We start from the raw sequence: 25,641 nt of genomic DNA, 5'->3' as shown, positions 1-25,641 counted from the left end.
TATACAGCTGGTGCTTCCAGTCAGAGAACTCAGCAGCCAGCCCCGGAACCCAAGGCCCACATCCCCCACCTGTCCACCTGTCCTTCCATCGACCTCAGCCTAATAGACTTGTGGTTGCCAAGGGGGAGGGGGCTGGGGGAGGGGTAGAATGGGAGGCTGGGGTGAGCAGCTGTAAGCTTTTACATAGAGAATGGACACACAACGAGGTCCTACTGTAGAGCACGGGGCACTATCTTCAATATCCTATGAGAAACCAGGATGGTAAAGAACAGTAAAGAATGTGTATGTGTGTGTGTGTATATATATATAACTGAGCCCCTTTGCTGTAGGGCAGAAATTAACAGGACATTGTAAATCAACTATACCTCAATTTAAAAAAACAAACAAAAAAAATACCAGACCAACATTCACACACACACAAAGAGAAATTTCTAACATGAGGAAAAGCAGGGTAATAAAACAAACCATACCCCTCCACCTAGCTTTAACCATGATCAACATTTTGCCCTATTTCCTATTGTTCATGGGAGTATTTGAAAGAAAATGAGAGTCACCCTAACATTTTAGCCTTAAATACATCCGTCTGCATCTCTGTAAAAAATGACACCTTCATACCCAACCACAATGCCATTAACAATATTTCCTTAATATAACCCGGTCTTCACTCTTTGGACGCTGATTAGAAATGCTGAGTCCTGGGCCTTGCCCCAGGCCTTCTCAATCAGATTCTGCATCTCCATAAGGTCCCGAAGAATTCGTGTGCCCATTAGTTTGAGAAACAAACTTTACATCCGGTCTGTTATTGAATTGTCTCCCACAAAATCCACACGTTGAAGTCCTAACCCCCAGGACCTCGGACTATGACCTTATTTGGAAATAGGGTCATTGCAGATGTAATTCGTTCAGATGAGGTCAGACTGGCATAGGGTGGCCCCTATTCCAATATAACTGGTGTCCTTATTTTAAAAATTAGAGACAGACATGCATAAAGGGAGGGTGATGTGAAGAGACAGTGTAAGAAAGAATGAAATAGTGCCATTTGCAGCAATATGACCTAGAGATTATCATACTAAGTGAAGTAAGACATAGAAAGACTATTTGTCACATGATATATATGTCATATGATATCACTCACATGTGGAATCTAAAAACATGATACAAATGAATTTATTTACAAAACAGACACATAGACTTAGAAAAAAAGTTTATGGTTACCAAAGGGGAGAGGTGGGGGGAGGGATAAATTAGGAGTTTGGGATGAACATACACACACTACTATATATAAAACAGATAACAAACAAGGACCTACTGTACAGCACAGGGAACTCTACTCAATATCCTGTAATAACCTATATGGGAAACAGACCCTGAAAAAGTGTAGATATATGTTTATGTATAACTAAATCACTTTGCTGTACGCCTGAAACTAACACAACATTGTAAATCAACTATACTCCAATATAAAATTTAAAAAAAATTTTTTAAGGAGAGACAGAGAGTAGACGGCCGTCTCCAAGCCAAAGAGAGAGGCCTGGACCGGACCCATTCCCCATGGCCTCAGAAGGACCACCCCTGCTGAGAGCCACCTTGAGTTCACACTTCTGGCTCCCAGAGCTAAGACAGGATACGCTTCTGTTGTCTAAACCATGCAACTTGTGGTACTTTGCTGTGCCAGACCTAGGACACTCAGTATTCAAAGTTGGGGGGGGTTAAGTGCCCCCAGCTGAGCCCCCATTGAAAGCTTCCAATATAATGGGCAGAGGCTCGGGGTGGACGTCTGTAACGCTCCTGAGGGGTTCCCAGCTGTAACCGGGCTGGAATCACTGCTCTGCTTCCCCAGTTAACCATCAGCCAGCGGATCACCTGCTGCCTACTGCTTTGTGGTGAAGGGCTAGCGGGTTATCTGCGGAGAGAAATACCCAACGCCAGGAGTCCTCAAAGCAGGAGTCCTGGACCAGTAGTTCGGCACCAGCCGAGAGCTCGTTGGAAATTCAGAGGCTCGTGCCCCAGGCAGACCTGTTTCAGAGACTCTGGGGTGGGGCCCAGAAAGCTGTGTTTGAAGGAGCACCCCCCTCGTGATTCCCACGCACCTCAAGTTTGAGAACAAGCCTCAGAGAGGTGTGGGCCCCGATCCCGGCGTGCACTTAACAGCCTCCATCCGAGCCAGCCGGGGGGAGTTTTAAGAACCATCAGCGAAACGAAGCAAACTCCATTGCTAGCCACAAACCAGATGTTTTCTTCCTGACCCTCCTGACCAGCATCCCCCCTCTGACTCTGGTTCCCAATTTCTTTTTTTTTTTTTTTTCCGATACGCGGGCCTCTCACCGTTGTGGCCTCTCCCGTTGCGGAGCACAGGCTCCAGATGCGCAGACTCAGCGGCCATGGCTCACGGGCCCAGCCGCTCTGCGGCACGCGGGATCTTCCCGGACCGGGGCACGAACCCGCGTCCCCTGCATCGGCAGGCGGACTCTCAACCACTGCGCCACCAGGGAAGCCCCCCAATTTCTTTGTTAATTCACTTGTTGGTTGAAATATTAACACACCAACACAGTAACAATTTCAAACAGTCCAAGAGAGGAAGCAAATCTCACCACAGTTCCCAGTCCTTCTCCCCAGAGGCCACCACGGCCAGAAGCTTCTGGTGGATTTTCCCAGAGCTCTGCTATGAATCCACATTCACAGCCGTCCATTTCCCTTAAACCCACACTCCGGCAGCCGACTGCAGTTTCATACCTCTCCTTCCTCTACTTAATCATGAAGCCACACAAGCCTCTGTTTTCATTACATGCCACTGTCTGAGAACACTGTCTGAGCGGATTTAAGCCAATCCGCCACGGAGGAGCATTTCCGTTGCTCCCCAACTTTTAGTTCTATGTGTGATGTTACGTTTAACACCCTTTTGCATATACCTTTATACCAACGGCCGAACGCTAAGGTCTCCAGATTTGTGGATTTCATAGATGAATTAAAAACACCAAGGGGCTGATACGAGGCTGCCTGCTTCTTATTTACCGACAAGGATGTTAAAAAAAAAAAGTAATGCCACTTATCATCACCTCTGTTCCATAAAGTAAAACCACTTTAACACCGAAATCTTAGCAAGACAAGATTATTTTAAGAGGGAAAAAAAAAAACACCACGTACTTTTCTTCGTAGAAGATTCGCGTTTCTCAGTTACTACAGACCTGCAGTGACTTCCTCCTGGAATGGTTTTCAACACGATGCTTCGAGGGAAGAAGGGACCCAGGATTGCGCACGTGCACTCACCCACCAACGTCCCCAAGGGCGTCGTTTTGTAAAGAGAGGCTCCAGCAGGCGCCCCCGTCCCGCTCTCAGCGCCGCCTGCTGTCCCGGGGTCTCTAGTGCAGAATGAGCCTTCTGTCCTCATGAGGAAGGGCCAAGTGAGTTGCTCGGGGAAGGTAATTCCAAGCACGTGCCTGATTAGATTTTTGAGACAGCTGGATTTCATTCTCAAAGAAATCCTTTGGCAGGTCCTCATTCACTCAGCTCTAGCTGATGAAACCAACTGCTCCGTAATTCAATTGCCTGGTCTCTACTATCCAGGTGTTAAAATGGCTATAAAACAGGATGGCGGTCTGACCCCGCCCCCCGCCCCTCCCCGAGAGCACGCCGTCGCACACCTCCTATGCGTGTTTGCAGAGGGATCCTGCGGATGTCTCCTAAACTGGGCCCATCGATGCCTGGTCTGAGGGCAGCAGAAAGCATCACCTGGAAGCCTGAACCCCAGTTTCACCAGGTGACTCGCAGGCACCGGAAAGCTTGAGAAGGGCTGCCCGAGCCGAGCTCTGCAGAGACCCAGAAAGGCATGCATTCAGACAGCGTGAATTTGGGGGCAGTGAACCGTCAGACAGCTGGCTGTGCACCCCACTCGGCCGCCGTGTCTGTCTGTGGACTCTGAGTAAGATGCCTCTCTCTCCCTGGGCCTCAGTTTCACCATCTGTAAAATGGAGGTAAGAATAAGAGCTGCCTCCCATGAGCTGTTCTGATGATTAAAAATGCTAATGAATGAAGGCATTTTGTCACAGGGCTTGGCACACAATAGGAGCTCAAAAAACATGGATGCTTTTTCCCTGGCCCCAATAAAGGGACTCTGGCTCCCTCAGGGCCACTGTCTCCCCAGCCCTGACCACCCCCAGAAACCCACACGGTCCTGGGCACCTTAAATTCAGCGGTTGTAAGGCTGTCCTGGGGAGGTGCTTAAACACGCAGATGTGGTGCGTGGTCCCAGAGAGGCTGACTCTGCAGGTCACGAGTGGGGGCCTGGGACGTCTCCATCCTGGCACACGTGGTCCAGGGAGCACTCACAGACCCACTATCCTCAGGCCTCGCTGCCCGGGGTGGTCCTTGGGCCTGCAGCATCACCTGGGAGCCTGTTAGAAATGCAGGACCTCAGGCCGCCCCCAACTATTAACTCAGGATCTGCATTTTAACAAGACCCCCGGCAGACCCAGCATCGCCCAGGTTCAACCTGGTTCACTAAAGGCAAAATGCAAGGACACGGTCAATGTGGTGGCCTCCCGGGTTTGGGCCTCCCAGGCCTCCAAGCCCACCTATTCTTCATAAGACAGGTGTTAGCTATCATCCTCCAGTGTTCAAGCTCCATTTTCCTGGAATGGGTCTTGTAACTGTCACTTCCTGGAGCTGCTGTCCTGAAGCAACACAAACTGTGGGGCTTAGAACAATAGAAATGTGTTCTCTCACAGTCCCAGAGGTCCGAATCCAAAATCAAGGTGTCGGCACGGTGGGTTCCCTCCGGGGCTCCGAGGGACAGACCGCCCCAGGCCTCTCCTAGCTTCTGGTGGCTGCCAGCAATCCTGGGCATTAGGGACCTCGTAGACGCATCAGTGCAGTCTCCGCCTGCATCACCGCACGGCCTTCCTGAGGCTGTGACTTCTCTCATCAGGACACCCGTCATTGGATTCAGGGCCCACCCTAATCCAGGATGAGCTCCTCTCCAGAGCCTTAATTATATCTGCAAAGACCCTACTTCCAAACAAGGTCACGTGCCCAGGGCCCAGGTATGAGGGCTGGGACCTGCCTTTTTAGGGGGGCTGCCATTCAGCCCCCCAAAGGTCTGCTCTGTGGCTTACACCTCTGAGTATCTCAACCCCTCTTCTCTGGAGGTTTTATGTTTAAGTCTCCACTCTCATCTGGGAGGAAGAAAGGCTGCATCCTCCTTTAAGAGATTTCAGTTTCCGAGAGCTAATGGCAGAGGCTGGCTTCATCCCAGACAGGTGCCTCCAGCCTCAATGACAGTGGCACCAGCGCCCATTGACACCCACCAGGAGACTGAGGCTGGAGAGGGACCGCCAGGTGGCACTCCTCCCCCAGGGGTGGGGGCGTGGCCTTGAGACAGGGCCCCACCCACCAACCAGCAAATTTCACAAAATAAACTGGGGCACCCAGGAGAGGCCACCAGGGAAGGATCCGACCCTAAATAAGAGCATGCTCATCTGGCGGTGCTTCCTGAAACACCTAACACCCGACACTGAAGGGTCTGGGAGTTGCTTTGATGAGACCCACCGACTGTGAGTGTCCCCAGGCCTCGGGGCTCAGGTGCTGGAGGTTACCTGAGCTGGGCCACGTGTGACACACACACTTGGACAGCACAGGCTGTTGGATCCAGAGCATAACTGAGTCGAAAGATCCAGCTTCCCGTTGCTCTTGGTGTAGACCAGCGGCTCTCCGCCTGGGACCCTCCTCTTCTAACCCTGTCCTGCAGCGGACTTTTGCCTCCAGAACCCACGCTCTTCAGGGCTACTCTGTCTGTGCTCCTGGGTTTGTGGTGGCCATGGGGGTGCACTGCTCACATCTCTCTCCAAGAGAGAACTCAGCAGCCTCCCTGCTCCCAGCCGAGGACAGACCTGGAGGAATGGGTCATTCCGGCCTCCCGGGGGGCTCCTCCATCACCTCACCTTCTCTCTGGGGCTCCCCATCAGCTGGGCCAAGACCCCCTCTGGGCTGGCCTGCAGGCCGAGCCTCTTCCTTCTGCGTCTCCTTTCCCGGGTGTCAGACCCGCACTGTGGGTCTCCCCTCCTTCTCCCTCCCCACCGATCCCTCACAGGCTTCCCACCCAATCAGGCTCTTGCACGTCTAATTCCAACCAGGCCTCTGAATTGCAACAGAGTTCAACTTGGCTTCTAGCTCAGGACCCGGCAGGTGGGTGGGTCCCCACATCCAGGAATGGGATTCGAGACACACATGGCCACAACATGACACGTGTCCTCTGTGTGCATCTCTCTCCCCAAAGTCCCACCCCAAGCAGCAGCCGACCCTCTCTCTCCCTCCCCAGCACCCTTGCTCTCTCCTCTCTCCCATCCTTCTCTCCCTTTTAAACACCTGGTCTCCTCTTTCCTGCATCTTTCCGCTGTGCCCTTTCTCATAGGAACGTAACCCATTTCCCTGATCAGAGCTATAAAGACCTGAGAGATGTCCATCAGGCCATCCTGCCATCAGTCCCACTTGGAAGAGCAGAGAAGGACGTGCATACTTTCTGTTAATATTTTCCGCAGCCCATGGACACCAACTTCATAATTACAATAACTTAATAACTCGCTTTTTGAGTTACTGCTAAGCATCCCTTACTTTACATCGAGATGAAAGTTCAGGGAATTGCTGACCATTTGCCCAGAAGAACCTAAGGAAGGCCCCTCCTGACCAGCCAGTGGTCCCCAGACACTTTCAGGAGCTCTGTCTTAGGGCTGCCCCCATCACCCCTCTCCCCAGCCCGACCTTGGAACTGACAGCATCCCACTCCCCACCCCACAAGCCTTGTGTGCAGAGAAGCACCTCAGCCCCAGGCTGGGGGAGGGCTCCCCCTCTCCTGCTGACCCCAAACTCCCTCCTGGCCTCCCTGCAGCCGCATGGCCCCGGGGCTCTGCCTCCATCCTTTGTTCATCCGAACCGGCCAAGCTAAGAGCATAAGCAGATTCCATGCAAATCGCCCTCAGAGAGCACAGTCCAAGAGGCTGCCCCGACCTTCCATAACCTCCCGCTCCGGAAAGCCACGGGACACCCAGAGCGGGGGTGAGCGGCCCTGGCACATGCGCGGTGGAGGCCGAGGCCTCGGAGAACTTCGGGTGTGTTGCCTCTTTGGTCAGGACTGAAGAGTTCCCGATGCTCTTCTAAGGCCCACCAACCCCACCGTGGACATGACGAGCCCAGCCCCTCGGCAGCCCACAAGGTGGGAAACAGGGAGACAGCGGCCGCGCCATCAACGACGACCCAGAGGCTCTCCAGCGGTGCACGCGCCAGGCTCAGAGAAGCACGATTCTCCCTCTGAAGCTGTCTTTGCCCGTGTGAATCTCAGATCGTTGGTTCCAAGGCAGAGACTCTCAGGTTCAGTCCCTTGCTCTCTAGACCCAGTACTTCTCCGACTGCTCAGAGCAATCTTGTGGGGAGGACGACCCCTGATTTTGCAGGTGGGAGAAATGCCGCTCAGAAAGGTCTAGGAACTTGCCTAATGTCACACAGCTGGAAAGGGCAGCTTGCCTGGCCACCCAGGAACCGGCCAAAAGAATCTTCCAACAGAGTGCTGCTCTTTGAGCAAACATAGGTTTGTTGTTATTTTAAAATGTAACAACACCAAGCACACGTATCGGGCTCACAACCTGCCAGGTTCTGCTCTGAGCCCTTCACCGGCACTGTTTCATTTGATCATCTCGGAGGCAGGTTCAGGCATTAGGCAGGTTCAAGTATTACAGCTGAGAAAACCGAGGCACAGGAAGGTTAATGGACTCCCTCAAAATCACACAAGGAGGTCGGAGCTGGGACTTACACTCGGGCATGTGGTTCGGAATCAGTGAGCTTTAAATGCTGCCCTCTGCCACAGAGGAAAGAAAGGAAACACAAGAATGCTGCCCTCTGCCACAGAGGAAAGAAAGGAAACACAAGAGAAGTGTGTTTGGCTCATGAAAAGGATCAAAACTCACTGAATTTAAGGGCAGAAATACCCTTGGCCTTTAGCATCGAACAGCTTTTGTGATGAACCCACCGTCAAACAGAGACGGCAGAGCCTCCGGGTAAAGACAGGCGGCCCAGGAGCCAAGCTCTGCAGATTCCCTAGCTGTGGGACCTGCGCCCACGCTTTAGCTGGCCTCAGTTTCCGCATCTTTAAAATGTCCATAAACACTTGATCACAAGTGTTGTGAAGGATAATACAACAGGACCAGGAGAAAGGGTCACAGAAGAATGCGACCTGGGCTTCCCTGGTGGCGCAGTGGTTAAGAATCCACCAGCCAATGCAGGGGACACGGGTTCAAGCCCTAGTCCGGGAAGATCCCACATGCCGCGGAGCAACTAAGCCTGTGCGCCACAACTACTGAGCCCACGCGCCACAACTACTGAAGCCCGCGCGCCTAGAGCCCGTGCTCCGCAACAAGAGAAGCCACCGCAATGAGAAGCCTGCGCACCACGACGAAGAGCAGCCCCCGCTCACCGCAACTAGAGAAAGCCCGCGCACAGCAACGAAGACCCAACACAGCCAAAAATAAAATAAATTACAAAAAAAAAAAAAAAGAATGTGACCTGGTCAGGGAGGGTGGGAGCTTAGGAGATGGACAGTAAGGAGAGAGGACAAATCAGGCCAGGCTGCAGGAAAGTATGGTCATGGTCCGGCAGCAGCAGTGAGGTCTCAGGGTCTGTTAGAAATGCAGGATCTCACCCCCCACCCCCAGACTTGCCAAACCAGAATCTACAGTTTAGCAAGATCCTGCAGGGAATGTGTCTGCACGTTAAAGTCTGGAAAGTCCTGCCCTGCCTCACGGGATTCTTGTTTGGAGTCAAGAAAATCTGAAGTTCCTGGTACCTTATTGGCTTCGATAAAAGTCAGCTCCTTCCCCCGCTCCACCCTCCGCCAGCAAGCGATCGCGATGGCCCTAGGAGCCAGAGGTGAACAACAGCTACTCAGTGCCTGCACTTCACACACACAATTTCATTTCACCCTCAGGTGAAGGAGAAATACTGTCACCATGTTACAGATGAGGAAGCAGACGCTCAGAGAGAGAGAAGTCACTTGACTTGCCCCCGTTCCCTGGGGCCGAGGCAGGCGGGGGACCAAGTCTGTCTGATGCCCCAGCCCTTGTTCTAACCATTGCGCTCTCTTGCCATGTCACTCAGCCTGCACCGTGTGGAACCCTGGGCTTGCGTGCTGCGTTTCCAAGAGCCACCCCCGGGCCCGCTCTCCCTCCCCTCCTCCATCCTCGGCTTCCAGGAGCCGGGAGAGGCGTCATCTCCCGGTGTGAAGACGGCCCCCCGGGGACCAGTTGGGAAACTCTGGACAAACGCTCTGTCCAAGCAGACAAGCCAGAACAGGAACAAAGGAACGCAACAATGTTACCGACTTGCAAATTTAGGAGCACTCTGGACTCTGCCGAGTTTGCATTTTTGGCACAGCGATCTTTTGCCCACTCTGCTGGCTGAAATCACTCCGTTCTGATTCCCTCATTTGGGGCGCAACCAGGACAGTCACCGGGACAGTGAATGGGATGCAAGCAGTGACCTTTCCAGAAAAGAACGGCCAGTCGCCTCTGCATTCCTGAGAGGAATTCCCCAGGAGCGACTGAGGACCTCGGAACCAGTTCTGGAAGCGTGCCCCTCCACTGCTTACAGTCTCCTTCTCTACTCGGGAGTTCTGGTTTCTGGCAGCATGCACACGCTTGGTTTCCCTTCCAGGGGTGAGGCCCTGCTCCAGGGTACCCCAGCAGTTTCCTGGCTTCAGTGGCAGGAGGAGAGGCGGGCGTGGGTTCCGACCATCTGCCCCTCATCGGAGGGATGTCAGAGCCGAGGGCCAGGAGTGGGAAGGAAGCCACCGGGCTGAGCGGCGGCTGGAAACACTCAATGCGGATGCCGCACCGAGAGTGGGATCTTGTTGCAGAAATAACACCGTGGCTGCGCATCTGCGCGTTCCTTCGACACAATCTTAGAGCCTATTTATGTGCTCCTTGTGAAAGGAACAGAACTACCTACCAGAAACAAAAAAGCAAGAAACCACACACGCCCATTGCGGCGAGGGTTCCCAGACCACACCCACATTCACAGACTCACTGAAAGAAGTCACGAGTTTCAGCACAGAGCCATTTCCACGGCAAAGCTGGATTGACAGCAGCGGAGTCAGGATACACAGCCGGATCGGAAGGCAAAGACCCACAGCTGGATGTTATCGCCTGAATGTCTGTGTCCCCTCAGAATTCGTTATGTTGAAGCCTTAAGCCCCAAACGTGACAGCAGCTGGGGATGGGCCTTTGGGGGTGTAGATGGGAAGGGAATACTTGAACTCACAAAGGAGAATGAGAAGAGGATTCAGTTAATTCCTCAGTTCATTAAACATGGCGGCAGACACCAAGAGAGGGGATGTGCACCTGCATCACTGAGAGGTGCCCATGGTGCTTTGCAGCCCCGCTCTCCGCACGGCTGATGGGGCCCCCCTCCGCTGCACTGGGCGAAGGGAAGGTTCTCTTTGCGCTGATCTGATCCAGACTCCCCCTCTTCACTGTCACACACTGTGGTGGCCCCGTGTGGGGTCCTCAGGCTGCACTGCTCTGCCCTCGGCGCGTTCCTCCCCCAGACCTCGGGCTCTGTCTGCACTTGGCCGGCAGGAGGGAATGTAAAGGAGTTTGCTCGCAGCTCCCATCCCACCCCCAGGGCTCCCTGCTAGATGCCTTTTCCTTCATTTTATTCCTGGACTCTTTTCTGTCCATTCTGGTTTCCTGGTCCGTGGCTGACCTCTTTGATGCAGTTCTGGGAAGAATTTTGAAATACCTTTTGTTCAGGTGGGAAGACCACCTTTCCGGCCGGGTCTGTCTGTCTAGCTCAAGACTCTCTGGGTTGCAGGTAACACGAACCCAGGGCCGGCTCCCAGGGGCCCACAACCTGCATAGTCACAGCGCAGGGCCTGGCTTTGAAGGGTCCCCACTTGGTTTCATGCTCTGCTGTCACCAGCTTGAAATTCTCAACAATGTTTGAACAAGGGGCCCTACGGGTTCCTTGTGCACTAAGGCCCCAGCATTATGTGGCTGGTCCTGCATAAAGCCATTCTAGAAACTTGAATTACCAAAGGAGATTTAGTGGAAGGTCAGGGGGTGTCTCAGGGAACCCAAAGGCACGCATGTGGTTAGGTGTCCAGTGCTGGAAGCAGGGCCTGGAAAACGAGAAGGAGGTCTCTCTCTCTTTAGCTCCCCCGCCCCTGCCTCCCCCTTGAGCTCCCCTTCTCCACCCCTGCTTATTCTCTCTCTGAGCGGCTGCCAGCCCCACCCAGGATTTCATCTCCTCTGTTCCAGAATCAGCCCTGATGGCGTTTCAAGGGGGCAGAGATGCTGACTGGCCCAGCGCGGATCGGGTGTCCAGCCTTCGTGCAATCAGTTCTGGCCCAGGGGGCAGGGTCCAGCGGAAACCAGAGTCAGCAGTTGGCAAGAGACACATCTGCCCTGCAGCTTCCCGTGACACTCGGTCAGCAGCCCCCTGGCTGCCGCCACCCGGAATTTACGGCTTAAGCACCCGGTGTTCTCTCCCAGGAGCTTCACTCCTAGGCGGGAGCTCCTCAAAGCCTATTCGGGGATTGATTAGCCGACCCTTGACCTTAAGTCCATTTCCAGCTGAGCTATTGATTGGCGCAAACCATCTCCCCTCCTGTCATTTTCTTTCTCCTCCCATTTAAAAACAAACCAAACTGAAATAAAGAAAACTTCTCATAGAGGCCGGAAGGGTGAACAATACAGAGATCTGTGAGATGGCTGGTCTGGAAAGGAGCTACACACACACACACACACACACACACACACACACACACAATAGAACGCGTGTTTTCTAAGACACTGTAAGCAAGTTACACATCTTCGGCCCTTCAAAGTCTGACCAATACTAACTCATCGCAAAGCATTCCCTGGCGGGCATTCAGAGTTCTGCGCGACAGATAGAGGCCGCCCCAAAAGGAAGTTGATTAGACTCTGGGAGATAAATCTTGTTTGCTTCCTTCCTCTCTGAGATGATTACAAGCCGGGAACAAAGGCCCTGTGTCCCGAGAGGCGTCTCCACCCGACCCCTCACGCATTATGAATCGCGACCTCGTCACCCACCCACGGGGCACACACTGCAGAGCCCCCTTGCTGGCCCCCCACTGCCCCACGCCAGCCCCCCGGGGACTAACCCCTGGCCAGAAGCGTCCGCCAGGCCTTCTGCGGATGCCGCGCTGGGCGACACCAGCCGTCAGAAGGCCCCTTCTCCACGAGGCTCTTCCGCTTGCCCTGACAAGCTGGCCCTTCCTGCCTGAGGGGGTGCAGACCGCCAGGGAGGCCGGGTGCCCTAAGGGGGTAACAAGCACAGGCTTTGGGGGCAGAAACAGCAGCCTTCACACCTGCCCAGTGCCCACCTCCCAGCTTCTGCTCGGGAGGGTTACTTCCACGCTCCCTGCCTTTGGCGCCTTGTCTGCACAAGGGAGCTGATGACAGTAATGCTGATCTCACGGGGTGGTGAGAGGTTAAGTGTGACCACGTGTGTGAAGTACTTGGGCAGAAGGTCTTGGCCACAGGGAGCAGGGCGTGAACTCCAGCCAGGGCCGCTGAGGAATCTGCGGGCCCGGCCGAAGGGAAAATGTGCAGAAGAAAACCTCTTCCTCTGCTTCATCTTTTCCTTTTCTTCTTTCTCTCTCTCAAACTGTCACGGTGTTTTTCGTTTGTTATTTAATGACAGGCTCCCTCAGACAGAGGCTGCTCACGGGACAAGTGGGTGGAGAGCAGCCCTGGCTACTGGGAGGGGCGGAGGGGGGAGCCGGTGGCTGAAACTCATTCTGGGAAGCAGGGAGGTGGCAGCAGGCAGGCCCGCCCAGCCCCCGGCGCATGCTCCATTATCCCATCACACATCACTTACAAAACACAAATATAAAGATAAAATTATTTAGAATTTCAAGAAGGCTCCCACAGAGCCTTAAATCCCAAGCCCAGGCCCGTCTGAGCGCAGGGCCATTTGCCCGGGAGGCCAGCCCTGACTGCAGTGATGACCGATTTATCCATCGCCCTGATTCTTGGATTCCAGAAAGTCATTCATGGAATAAACGCTTTCTAACCATTTGGGAGCACCAGCTGAAGCGGCACATAGGCATAACGGTATCAACCAGAAACTCCACTCCTCCGTAGACACCCAAGAGGAACACCTACTTGTATGAGCACCTGTACTACAATGTTCTTTGCAGCGTTGCTCACAAGAGCCCTACGCTGGAAACGCAGTACCCAAGTGCCCATCAACCGCAGAATTCTTCAACAAATGGGGCCTTTCCAGGTGATGGGACCCACACAGAAGAAAGAATGACTTACAAATACAAACGACAACAGGGCTGGATCTCACAGATAACTGTGGGGATGATTTAGGGGATGAAGGAGCTGACTCGGCCCCCTCCCCCCAGGGCAGCCCCCCAAGTCCTGGGTTTCCTTTGCCTTCTGCCTATCTCCTTACACTGAATGGGATTTTGTGGCATTCAGACGGTCTCCTGGAGGACAACGGTGAAGAGAGGGAACAGGCGGGTTCAACGTCATCCAACACGGTGCCGAGGCACCCTCCTGATTTATGGACCCTATCTGAGTCCAGCTAACGCTGGATGCACACCTACTATGTGCTTGGTATTAGGGACACAAGGATGAGGATGTCCCTGCTCTCAAAGAGCTGGGAATCTGTGACACAGAAAATCCCAGGGCTCAGGATCAGCTAGGTCTCAATCCACAATGGGCGTATTGATATGCCAACACCAGCATCTTGTCATTCCTTGGAATTTCTATTTATGGCACGGAAGTAGTCACATGAGAGCCAAGCTTAGCTACAAGACTGTCCATTGCAACGCTGCGAAAATGGTGAAAAAATTAAACACAGTCCTACTGTATAACACAGTGAGAACATTAAACACAGTCCTACTGTATAACACAGGGAACTATATTCAATATCATGTGATAAATCATAATGGAAAAGAATATGAAAAAGAATGTATACATACGTACAACTGAATCACTTTGCTGTACAGCAGAAATTAACAACATTGTAAAAGTTTTAAAAAGGTTAAAATAGTGAACAAATGAAAACTAACCTGCTTCCGATGATGAGAGATTGGTCCAGAGAAGGACAGAAAAGCAAAATGAGGGACCACGACACAGCCACTGGAAATCATGCTGGAGAAGGCTGTGGAATGGCTCTCAAGGCCTGTGATGAGCAGAGACTGTTCCTAACGTGCAAGCCCACAGGTGAGCCTGCCACAGTTTCATAGCTGCTGCAGGAGACACGAGACTCCTGGATCAGAGACAAAGGACTTGATCCCTCGCACACCGCAGGCGGCATGAGCAGCGGCCCAGGCTCCCCAGGGCGACATGAGGGGGCCCCGGCAGGATGCCACTCACACTGCATGTTCTCCCCTGCTGAGGGACCCTGAGCTTAAGGCACCCAGATCTCTTCTGCGGGGCAGGCAGCCTGCCTGACCTTGTCCTGGAGGGAGATTCTGTATTAATATTGATCAGAAAACAACCCTGGCCTTTACTTGGAGAGAAACGCCATGTCTAACCACCACTATACAAACATCCTTGAACAGAGGGTCCATGTTTTCCATTGAAAACATGCAGAAACCTAAGAGGCCCGCGGACAACAGCTCCCAACAATGACAGAGAGAGAAATTTGGGGTCACCGAGAAACAAACAACCCCTATGTTGCGATCTCGAGTTATGGGCAGACAAGCATGCGTATTACATAAGCACTGACGCTGGACTGGCAAAATGTACCCATAAATGTTCACAGGGGGTCTCTCTCTGAGTATTCTCATGTTTCTGTAATGAACAAGTATTGGTTTTATATGCAGAAAAATACACCTAAAAAATAGTTCTTGTAGCTGAGACTAAATAGCTAGCCCTTGCTATACATTTTCGAAATGCCAACCCTGTTCTGAGCACATGACATGTATCCCCTCATTCAATCCTCACAACAAACCATGAGGTAAACGCTGTTTATTGTTCCCATTTTCCAGATACAGCAAACTGAGGCCTTGAGAGGGCACGCAGCGGGCCATCAGTACAACCAGGATTCTGAACCCGAGTAGCGTGGCCGCAGACTTCATGCTCTTAAAACCACTTTCCTATGCGCCTGGAATAAAGCCTCATTATTAAAAGAGAAAAAGCTCTCTTACCAGCAGCCCTTTTATTTATAGATGTCATGATAAATCTAATAACAGAGACAGGAATTGTTTTCTCTCCACCCAGAAAATTAAATGAATCTAAAACCAACCACAGTTGGATAGGAAGACCATGTAATAACATGCAAACGCTTACGATTGAATCAAAAAGGCAGAATATATAAATGTATGCAGCACAGTATTGCACATTTGTAAGAAAAAAAATACATATATCCACAGGGGGAGAAAAGCACTAGAACACAAAGGATACAAAGATACTACCATGTTTGTTTTAGGGGGATGAACTCTCAGGGATACTTTTTACTTTTCTCCTTTTTCTGAATTTTCTATAACACAGTTATAGCTCTTTTATGATGAAAAATGTTAAAAAATTTAAGAAGACAAAACACCAATGAAGCTAATTGTAGACTATGAGGGTTAATTCAGACCGTCAAGTTCAACCCAGCCCATAGTGTATGAACTGGCTGCCAGCAGGCCTAATCTGCCTGAAGAATGTTTCACTTGGCTGAATCCCTGTTTAAACGAATATTCATTGCTTTCTGTCACTCTAAAGTAGGGAGATTTCAGAGCAAATTCATCTTTCTCTGAATGTGTGCCTTCCTATGAGCCAGCAATTCCACCCCTGGCATGAATTTGATAGAAATGTGTTTGTGTATACGTCAACAGGCACACGCGAAGATGCTCACAGCAGCTCTCTTATTATTGGCCTCACACACGAAAGCACCCAAATGCCCATCACAGTAAAATGACTAAAGCAGAAGTTGAGAGTGAATGGTTTACAAGCACACCCCAAATCTGCCTGAATCTCAGACAATGTGGGGGAAAGAAGCCAGCCTCAGAAGTACACCCTGGATGTAAAGTGTTGATACAAACCAGCAAAGCTGATGTCCAGTGTTAGAGGCTGGGACGGTGGTCACCTCTGGGGATGGGGAACCACCAGCGCAGTGATAGTGAGGGCTGGGGGAAGGTGGGACTTCGGGGCAGGTGTGCTCTGTTTCTGGATGCGGGTGAACTGTGTTCAGTTCTCAAAAATCCATCTGGCTGGACACTTTGCACGTGAACACCTTTTTGGGGCATGAATGTTGTATGTTAATTTAAAACTTTAAAATGACAAAAGTATGATAAAAATCTTCAAAGGACAAAAAAGCCAACGTTCTAGTTTCTCATGAAAAATCAGCAGCTCTAGAAACCCGAATCCTCATTCCCACATAGTAAGGGCAGGGGTCTCCCAGGCTCACTTAGCCTGGGCACCACCTCCCTATCTGCTTCACCCATGCCCTGGCCCCTGTAGGCACCCAAGAGTCTCTCACTTCTGAGCAGAGGAAGCTGAGACTCAGAGGAAGTGAGGCCACACACCGAGGTAGGCAGCAGAGCGGTAGCTGGAATCCAGGTTTATGGGGCCCTCAGGACATCACCCATGCAGGACAGGTTAATTTCATCTGGACTGGAAGGAGGCAACGTCACTTTCGAGGTTAAAGCTGCATTCTTGCTATGACTGCAGTGAACACAAGGCCGGGACCCTTCCCCTCTGGATTCTAACTCCACTGACTGCCCGCAAGAATACATGGCTTCAAACCCCGCAGCTCGCGATTTTTCTCTCCTTTTTAAAGCAACTGAGACCCACTGAGAAAGGGGTACTGACTCCTTTGCGAGGCGTAAGCTGAGGGGTGACTTTTCTGGGAACAGAAGCATCAGGTACCCTCCCCAAGATTTGGGGGACCTTGGGCATCAATGCAGGCAGGTGCCCCATGGGCCAGTAAATCACAGTGACATAGAAATGGGAAATCTTGGGTTCAGATCCTTCCCCAACCCGTATCGTTTTACTGCCACCAATTCCATGGGGAAACTTCCGGGAGCACGGAAAGTGGAGGTTAAAATCTTCTCCGCAACCTGATGCCTGAAATTCCAGCACGAAAGCCTCCATCCCTGTCATCCTTTCTCTTCCCCTGGAAGGGCACTGCTTTGCTACTATTGGACCTTACCATGGAGGAAAGAGCTGAGAACAAGGGTTCCAAGGTGGGGGGCAGACACCTGCGATCCGGGGGTGGGGAAGACACTGGTCCCCTCCAGGAACCCCACTGAGCACTTCCTGTGTTAGGGGAGGTCCTCGTCCTCCAGAGAGGGCAGCGGATGAATGGAGAATTATGGTAGACGAGCAGACAAATCTCCCGGCACACAGGACAGAGCAAATCACACAGGTGCGAACAAGGCTCTAGTGGCTTAAGCCTCCGTTCCCTTATCTGCAAAGTGGGGCTAACCCAATGTCCACTGAGGAGAACTGGCATGAAGACGGGATGAGAAAGTCAGGTCAAGCACTAAGCACGGTGCCTGGCGGGCAGGAGGTGCTCAGTGCTTGCCAGGTGGGGAGGAGGGGCTGACCCCGGCCCGGGGAGTCTCACCAGCTGAGTATGAAACCGCGTCCCCCTAAAACTGAATTCCCTTAACCGAGTTTATGATTAACCTCTCTAACAGAAACTTTATTCCCTTTCTTGTCCCCTTTGACCTTAATTCCGGCCTAACTGATCACTAACTAATCAGCTAGAATCAGATGACTTAAGACTGCTGTTGTAGATAACATCGTTAGTGTACTAAAATGGCCATTACAGAAGTCATCATTAATGTAGGAACTCGGGCTGCTCCTCCAGGGCAACGTGAGCTCACAGAGCCCCCGGCCATGGACCACCTGGCCAGAGAATCTGAAACCAGAGACATTCCGAATCCCCAAACTATGATTAAGAAAATGTCACAAGACCATGATTAAACCCAGATTCTTTGTTCTTTGCCTTTAAAACAACCCCAACTCAAAGACCAAGTTCAAGTGGGTCTGAGGCTGGTCTCCCACTCCTTTGCTTGGTGCCCTGCTGCAAACTCCCGCTGCCAGAGTTTGGCTTTCTGAAACTCGGGCACGTAAGCCCTTTGCTGGGTTACAAGTATGATGGGTCTAAACGCTAGCAGCTGGCTTCGCCCTCATCCCTAAATGGTGGAATCAATTCCCTGGCCTGTAACAAGGGCGGGAACTTCGTTGTTTATCTCCCCAGTGTATCCCCGGCATCTAGAATGGTGTCTGCACACAGCTGACACTCAGTATTTGGTGACCGAATGAGTAAATGAATGAATGAACGCACCTTTTAAGGCTAATTCAAGTACCTGTCCTCTCTGAAGCCTCTGATAGGTCCCGGCCCTGGGGCCCTGCACCCCTCACCAGAGTGGTCTGGCAGCATTATGAAAGCACGTTTTCTCATTGGCCAACACTTTCAGGAATGAATACAGGAATGGAACGGGTTACCAGAGTGAAGGAGGAGGTGACTGATTAGCTGATAAACCCACGTGCTAAGCCTCAGGGTCCCTCCCCGCCCCCCCACCCCAACTCCCTTCCTGGCTCTCCACCTGCTTTAGGATTCGGAGAAAACACGCAGGCAGGTCCTCCCTGCCCCTCGGCTTGGGGGGGATTAATCCAGCTCAGAGGGACCTTCTAAAAAGCGGACAGGTCGAGCTCTTTCCTCTCCGGGGCCCAAACAGGCGAGGCACCCCTGGGGGAGAAAGGCCGATATCGGCAAAGAGTTCATTATCCTTATGCAAGAAGCTATCTGAGACCTCCGTTCCTGAACTTCAGGCTGCGGGTGGGGTCCTTGCAAGGGGTCTACAATCCACTAGTGAACAGAATTTTAAAATGGCTCCAATATATATTCACTATTTCACAAATTTATATAAATGAAGTTTTAAGGAATAAAACACAGCTCCCTTACCATCGGCGTCTTAAATCTTCAGTGGCTTTTTGTCCTTAGGTATTTTCTGTATCACCAGACGATGAAAAGCACAGGTAGGGGCTCCATCCTCGAGCCCACCCACCCCACCTCCCCGCAACTCTGCTCCACAAGCCCCTCGGGCGGCTCGGACGCTAGCGGCCATATTTGCACCTTGCAAGTCAGCTGCTCTGGCTGTAGGTGATTGGACAAACGGTGGTCACCTGACTCAATCTGGGCCAATCAGGTTCTTCCTCTGAGCCTGTGCCTTCTCATACTGTGGCCTGGATTTGTGATTCATAATTTTAGGTGCTGGGGGCAGCTCTCTGCCACGTGGGTTGAGGCGAGTAAGTAGACCGGCATAGAGAGAAGATGGAGGAGGGACACTACCAGGGTATCTGATGGCCTTCCGTCTGGTTCTGACTCCCTAGCAGTCAACCGTGTGTCTTCCAATAAATTCCTCTCGTTTCCTCGTAAGTTCGCCCAGGTGGGGCCCAGCAACTCTGAGAGCTGTGCTCACACTTTCCATGTTCGCATGAAGCAGGGGGCTTGTGTTTGTAAGAGTTCAAAACTCAGCTGCATAGAAACCCAGGCTTCTGTCATTAAAATAATCGTGTGCTGAAGCAACATCAGAGGAGATCTGGCTTCTCTCCATAATAGGATTCTTGAAAAATAAACTAGGAAAGTGCATACTTATCCTTCCTTCTAAAGACAATGTTTTATTAGCTTCCTTGTTTTGGGGAAAAAAGTCAACCAGCAACTTCCTTTCATTGGGCAGATTTCGCTAATAAAACCTCAGGAGCAGCTGTGTCCTTGGCCCTTCCCATTTGCCAAAGGACCTTGTTACGTGTCCGTGGTGCTTGTGTTCGAGAAGAATCTCAGACCCTGTCACAGAAATCTTGGAAGGGGTGGTGAGGCGGAAGAGGCTGGGGGCCAAACAGATGGAGGGATGGGTGAACTATGGTGGTTCACGGTTTTGCTTTGGGGCCCTGGAGAGGATTCTCAGTCTTGGGCCTCTTTTGTGAAATGAGGGGCTAGACTCGGAGGTACTCAGCTCCCTTCCCATGGGGTTCTGTAGACCCAGCGAGGGCCGTCCTCAGCCACGGGCTCCCCCGTGGGCACCCACAGGCGGCCTGGAGGACCCAAGGGCAAAGAACAAAGAGCTCTGCCCTGGGTCCTGCCCCCGTGGTGCCTCTTGTTCACCAAAGCAATGACTTCTGACCACTTGCGGGGGAAGCTGTCCCCATCACTCCCTAGACACACCTAGAGCTTCTAAAATGTGGATTAATTCCAAACAATTCAAATTGAGAAATTTCACATAAGATCTAGATTCCTGACTCTCCTTGAAATGTTAGATGATCCGGCAGACCCGAGCCGCACCCCCAGCGCGGGGAAGTTCGCGGAGCTACGTGGGGTTGTCCCTTCAGAGGGAGCACCTGCTCTGCATGGTCCCACAGCCCCCACGAGGCAGGAGGTAGGGGGACCAATCATGCTGAATTGCCTAGGACGTGGGCCTTCCAGTTTTAACACTGGATGCTCCTGGGGCAAACCGGGGCAGTTGGTCACCCTGGTCGCCACCCAGATCATTTGCTCACTTTGGTTCCTCTGGCCCCAGAGTCACAGTTTGGGACCTTGTTCATGATAAGTTAATTACATGTTAATCACATGCCCCCCCCCAATCTCTTTTGCCACTCTAGCCCCAACTCCCCTTAGCCTTTATCATGTGATGTCCCCACCTGCCCTGGACCGCCAACACCTGCATTTCTCTGCCTGGAAGCTCTCTTTGGCCGGGACCCACTTTACCTACCTGTAAGGCTGGCCCACCAGACAGGCTGAGAGCGACCCTGAGCCAACGCCTGACCTCGGGAGGAAAGACACGCAGGCGCGTCCCGCAAGCGTCCTGTGGCCGTCACAGCCCCTCCCGTTACTGGCTCCTCCCCTCCCTGTCTCACCCCCCACTCCCCTCCTCACTGTCCAAGACCACCTCCGAAATAACCCCCTCGCACTTGAATCCTTGCCTCGAGTTCTTTCGGTTTGGGAACCCAAACTAAACCAACCGTGAAATCCCCAGTGCAGAGTCCAGCAGCAGGGGCACTCAGAAACCATTTCTTGAGCAAACCACGGAAGAAGCAGATTTCCCCGGGGTGTGTGAAGCCTTCCTGCTGAGTGAGAGGCAGCTCATCGTGGCCTAAGAGCTGGGCTTTGGAGTCCGACCTGGATTCCAGTCACATGTGTGTCTGCGTACCAGAGTTAGTTACTACCCCCCTGAGCCTCAGGACCCTCATCTGTGAAATGGGAATAATCATCGGTCACCCCAAAGGGTGCTTGTAAGGATGAGCGGGAGCAAGGCAGGAAGGCTCATGGCAGGGTCTGTGCGGGGTGAGTGCTCCCCAAATGTTTACTGTGTGTGGTTCCTGTTGACACCACTGGTGTCTCCATCTACCTCGACCTGCAGGACCCCCAGGAGTCCCCTAATGAGACTGTCAGCGCCCTGGGGGACAGATTCCTAGGCACCCGGGCTCATGCTACCTCGGGACACAAGAGGCTGAAACATATCCGCCAGAAAGAGCCAGATTCCTTTACAGTGAGACATGCCTGGTGGACAAGCCGTCTGAAACTGACTCAGTGTAAACAACTTCCGGCGGCCAGTGCAGAAGCAGAGATCTAAGAGGAGCCCAAGGACCATCCCAGAACAGATTCCGGATCTCAGGGATAGAGCTAGGCAGAGGAGCGAAGGATTCAGGTTTAACAGCGCAGCTTTGGAGGCCCACATTACCCATCTCCAGCAGGGGGTGTGTGGATGAGCCCCCATCATGGTCAGTGGTGGGGACACTGTCCCTGTGTCTCCATGGCTGGCAGCCCCCTACCCCCCATCATTCTCTATGCCCCAGCTACAGTGGCTTTAGTGAAGCTCCAAGTGCATAATGTGACTTTCCTACCACAGGGCCTTTGCACTTGTGGTGGTTTCCCATTGCTGCACACAAGGCTTGGGACTCCCAAGACCACCTCACTTCCGACACCAACTGTACGTGGGGGTCCCCGAGACCACCTTTCAGTTTGATGACTCACTGGAAGGACTCACCGAATTCAGAAAAGCCATTATACTTGTGATTACAGTTTACTACAGTGAAAGGATACAGATTAAAAGCAGCAAAGGGCAGTGACGCAAAGGGCGGAGTCCGGGAAACACCAAGCACGGGCACCTAGTTGCTCCCTCCCCAGGGAGTCGTGTGGACAGCACTTATTTCTCCCATCATTGATGTGAAAACATGCTCAGAATATGGCCAGACAGAGAAGCTCACCCAGCCTTGAAGTCCAGAGTCTTTATCGGGGCTCAGTCGTATGGATTTGGCTGACCTGACCACCCACATGGTCAGCCTTAACCTGCAGGCCCTCCAGAGACTGAGTCCAAGGCCGCCACCATACATCCCATTGTCGGCCTAGACTATACAGTGTGGCCCAAGGCTCCAGGTTAAAAAAAAAAACACTCTTAGGCAGGATATTCCAAGGTCGCCTCGGGCAAGGTTAATCCTTTACTGCTCACTGTTGTAACAAATCATCACAAAGGCAGTGGCTTAAAATAACACAAATGATTCTGTTACAGTTCAGCAGGTCGGAATTCTGAAATGAGTCTTACTGGGCTAAAATTAAGGTGTCCGTGGGGTGGGTTCCCTCCTGGAGGCTCCAGGGGGGAATCCATTCCTTGCCCCTCCCACTCCCAGAGGCGCGCACATTCCTTAGCTCGCAGCCCCATCACTCCAATCTCCTGCTTCCATCACCACCCCTGCTTCTGTGATCAAACATCCCCCTGCCTCCCTCCTAAAGGAAAATGTGTGATTGATTACATAGGCCCACCTGGATCATCCGGGATCCTGCACCTTGTGTGTCAGGAATCTTAATCTCACCCACAGAGTCCCTGTGGCCATAGGAAGTAATATTTGCAGGTTCCGGGGATTAAAACCTGAATACCTTAGGAGGCTCTTAGGCCACCTACCACCGTTCTCCCCAACACGCTCAGATCTCCAACTGACCACGCCTCCTCAGCCTTGCAATGTCAGCTGAAGTTTCACCATCCAGAGAGGCTTTCTAGGATCACCCTGTTTGAAAGGAGATCTCGCACCTCTCCCACCCACGGCTATGCTCTTAGCACACCCTCTTGCTTCTTTCCTTCGTGGCACTGACTATAATGATGTGGACTATTTACATTTTTTTTTTTTAACTGAGTGTATCGTTGGCTTCTGCTAGCCCAGCACCCGGCACGTACTACGAGCACGATAACTATTTGCTCCATGAACACACGAGTTGGCATTTTGTCTTTGAACACACTCACAAAGCCTTGCGTTAATTTGCGAAGCGCTATGACAGCACAGGCGACGGACAGGAACTTGAGACTGGACTGTCCCGAGTCTGACTTCCCGATTTCTCTATCATTTCTTTATTCTGAGCCTCCCCAAGCTTCAGTCGGCAGACAGTCCTTATCGTGTAACATATGCAGTGAACACCCACGATCCACCCCGCACATCTGAGGTGTGCAGTCAACACTGGCTCTGGTCCCACGAGAGCACGTGGCATCCCCAAGACCTTCACTCAAGGCCACCTTGACTGATTTCCCCACATCCAGGCACGACGATGTAGCCTGGATTTTTTTAATCTTGTTTTCTATTTACATATTGATAAGACTTTGAAGGAATGGGCATAGATCCAAATTTTACGACAAGTTCAACCTGGCATCACTGTTTAAAATTCAAAGCCTTGGGACTGCCCTGGTGGTCCAGAGGTTAAGACTCCTCGCTCCCAAAGCGGGGGACCCGGGTTCGATCCCTGGTCAAGGAACTAGATCCCGTGTGCTGCAACTAAGACCCGGTGCAGCCAAATAGATAAAAATAAAAATAAAAAATAAAATTCAAAGCCATAACGTGCATCTCAGAAACATCTAGAAACATCGTCTGAACACATTAATCCCCAAGAGTCCCGTTTGTCACCTGGTATGACCCTCTACCACAGTGGAAGTGCTTTGGAATCTTTTCTCCAAAGGAGGGGACACATTTTTCCTTATAAATAAACCCAGAAAAGCTCATCTGAGCTAACTCTGTCGTCTGCAACACAGCAGCACTATTATTCAGTTCATATTTTTTAAAAAATCAACCTACTGTGGTTTTTCTTTTCTTAGCCATACCCTAGGCAATATCCATGAAATCAGGGTTTTGATGAGCTGTATAGTTCAGTGATTAACAACACAGACAGTGGGGGACCTCCCTGGTGGCTCAGTGGTTAAGAATCCGCCTACCAATGCAGGGGACACGGGTTCAAGCCCTAGTCTGGGAAGATCCCACATGCCTCGGAGCAACTAAGCCCATGAGCCACAAGTACTGAGCCTGTGTACCGCAACTACTGAAGCCCGTGCTCCTAGAGCCCATGCTCCACAACAAGATAAGCCACCGCAGTGAGAAGCCTGCGCACCGCAAAGAGGGGTAGCCCCCACTCGCCGCAACTAGAGAAAGCCTGTGCGCGGCAACGAAGACCCAACGCAGCCAAAAATAAATAAATAAAAATTTTAAAAAACCAAAACAACACAGACTGTGAATCCAGAATGTTTAGGCTGAAAAGCCCGCGTGAGCTGTGTAATCTTTGGCAAGTTACTTAAACTTCCTGGGCCTCTGTTTCCACATCTGTAGAGTGGGAATAACAATAACATGTACTGCCTCGGGTGGTTGAAAGGATTCAATGAGTTAATACAAGTGCGGTGGTTAGAACAGCTCTGGGCAGGCAGTGGTATGCTGGGAACTTTAACAACTGGCTCTGAGGGGAGCCCTGACTTGCAGCATTTACGAATTTCCAATTTCCCTGGTGTAAATATTTCCATCACGGTCAATTTCAAGTTACAGATGTGAGGTCACCAACCGTGGTGTTAGGAGGAATGAGCCCCAGGTCAAGCCGGCTCCAGCACACCACTGAGCACATTGCACCCGGGAAGTGTCCTGCTGGTCAGTGGTTCTCAAAGTGGGGTCCCCCGACCCACAGCATCAGCAACACTTGGGGGTCAGAAACGCAGATTCTTGGGCCCTACCCAGACCCACTGAGTCAGAAATGCTAGGGGTGGTCCTGGGGATATTAACACACCCTCCAGGGGGTTCTGTGCATGCCCAAGTGTCAGAACTGCGGGGGGAAATGTTAGCTCCCTTTGTTGCGTGTTTTAATACGTTCCGATTATAACACGGCAATTAACATAATGACTGTTCCTCTGTGTGCCCTGAAATCACCACGCAAATGGCCAGTCTCATATCTGGCAACTCTGGGGGATACCGACCTAATCCCAGGGACACTGAGAGCCATGGAAACAAAGGGACTGTCCCAGGGCCACACAGCTTGTCCCCAGCACAACCAGAGTCAGAGCCAGGACCCCACACCGCCAACCCTCCCTTCTCTGCCCAGGGCCCCTCTCAGTGACACATGGGGTTGAGCGGATGCCTTTGGCCTTTCAACTTCTCTTGTTTTGGTGGACGTGTTGATGCTCAAAATTCCGCTGGGTGAAGGGAACACGATTTCATGCGAGAAAGCACAGGATTGGGGGTCAGACAGACAGCCTTTCAAGTGCCGGCTCCATGACCCTGGGCGGGCAGGATCCCATTCCCAGCACAGCAGATGGGGTCACTGGGCCAACACCTGGCACCCGAAGGCCAAGGGGCCCAGGGTCATCCCAGCGTTGAAATCAACACTGAAACC

General features: G+C 52.0%; 1 protein-coding gene across 1 annotated transcript in view; it reads right to left on the bottom strand.

Moving 5' to 3' along the window:
- The window catches only part of MEAK7 (MTOR associated protein MEAK7), an 84,070-nt gene extending 65,033 nt beyond the window's left edge, over positions 1–19,037 (bottom strand). Inside the window, exon 1 of the mRNA XM_027119114.1 lies at positions 18,922–19,037. The gene's annotated coding sequence lies outside the window, so the exon portion shown is untranslated. The remainder of the gene's footprint in view (positions 1–18,921) is intronic.
- Between the last annotated feature and the right edge of the window lie 6,604 nt (positions 19,038–25,641).

Source organism: Aethalodelphis obliquidens, unplaced genomic scaffold (assembly GCF_003676395.1).
Source record: "Aethalodelphis obliquidens isolate GAN/ISIS:26980383/991018 unplaced genomic scaffold, ASM367639v1 scaffold20, whole genome shotgun sequence".
Classification (NCBI taxonomy): domain Eukaryota; kingdom Metazoa; phylum Chordata; class Mammalia; order Artiodactyla; family Delphinidae; genus Aethalodelphis; species Aethalodelphis obliquidens.
This window is presented reverse-complemented; position numbering and strand designations above follow the sequence as displayed.